The sequence below is a fragment of the Chinchilla lanigera genome, unplaced genomic scaffold, assembly GCF_000276665.1.
Source record: "Chinchilla lanigera isolate Chin_1 unplaced genomic scaffold, ChiLan1.0 scaffold00026, whole genome shotgun sequence".
In the NCBI taxonomy this organism is placed as follows: Eukaryota; Metazoa; Chordata; class Mammalia; order Rodentia; family Chinchillidae; genus Chinchilla; species Chinchilla lanigera.
The window spans coordinates 24,722,420-24,723,736 of record NW_004955427.1 but is presented as its reverse complement, the minus strand read 5'-3'; the positions used below and the strand labels follow the sequence as shown (position 1 = coordinate 24,723,736).

At 53.8% G+C, this 1,317-nt stretch overlaps 1 pseudogene; it reads right to left on the bottom strand.

Moving 5' to 3' along the window:
• Positions 1-780: 780 nt before the first annotated feature.
• LOC102026553 lies at positions 781-1,315 on the bottom strand (annotated as a pseudogene).
• Between the last annotated feature and the right edge of the window lie 2 nt (positions 1,316-1,317).

The following is a 1,317-nucleotide window of genomic DNA, read 5'->3' as shown; positions in this document are numbered from 1 at the left end:
AGAGAAACAGAATTATCATGTCCTTCACAAAGACAGTTTGCCTGTTTCCTGCCTCAGGATGAAAATGACTGAACAGATACGATGATCAGTCTGGTCCATGCCAAGTCCACTTCTGAGGCATGACTACATTCCAGATTTAAAAAAAATAAACCAAAACAAGCAACCCAAAAACCAAACCACCAAACAACCACCATCGCAACAGAGCTATAACAGCTCAGAGTACAGGTCAAGCACTGCCCAATATGCATGAGTTCTGGGTTCTGTGCCCTGCACCACGCACACAGCAAAAAAGTGTAAAGGAAAAGCTGGATACATTTGGGCTGAATGATATTGTTGAATCCATGGTAAAATTTTAAGGTATGGGAGTTCTTATTCTAAGGATATATGAAATAATACAATTAGGAACAATAAAGTATCTGTCACTCTCAAATGTGCTGAAGAAAATAATCTATTCTTTATCTTTTTCTACCATGGTAAAAAGATCGAGTGAATGTGGCAGAAGGTTAAAATGGAAGAATCAAAATACAGGTTATATGTTTGTTGTAGTTTTGTGTGTGTGTGTGTGACACCTAACACTGTATTGGAGGGAACTCATTTGGTCTGGGCAGAGTGGAGGCGGGGTGGGCAGGGCTGGTGCCATCTCAGGGGAATTCCGGGGAATTCCGGGGAATCCGATTCCGGGGAATCGGATGTTCCTCTCTGCAGGTTGAGAGCAAACATCTTCATGGATGAACCCCCGAAGGGCAGCTGGTCCTTGCCGGGCCAGGATGGGAGGGGGCCCTACGCCGGGCCGGGCCCCGCAGACAGCAGGGCCTCGGTGTCGGCTCGATGTCGACGGTGGGGAAGCGCCGGCTGTACCTGCGCGCCGGCACGCCGTCGGGGCCCACCAGGAACTTCTCGAAATTCCAGGCCACGTCGTTGCGGCACACTGGGGACCAGATGGTGGTCTTGGGGTCGCTCATGAGCGCGGGGGGGCGGGGAGGTCGTTGCTGGGCGCCGGGAGGGCCTCCCGCAGGAAGGCGAAGCGCGGGTGCGCCTTCACCCCGTTCACCTGGCACTTCTGGAAGAGAGTGAAGTTGGGCTCGAACCCACCGCCGGGCCTGATGTACTTGAGCAAGTGCAGGATCTCTTCGTTCTTGGCTTTCTCCTGGTGTCCGAACTGGTTGCATGGGAAGCCGAGCACCACTAGGCCGCGGGGCCCGAGGCGCGCCTGCAGGTCGTTCATGTGGGTGAAGTTCCGCACCCTGGTGCCTCAGAGGGACGCCACGTTCTCGATGAGCAGCACCTTGCCGCGCAGGGCCTCGAGGGCCAGCGGCG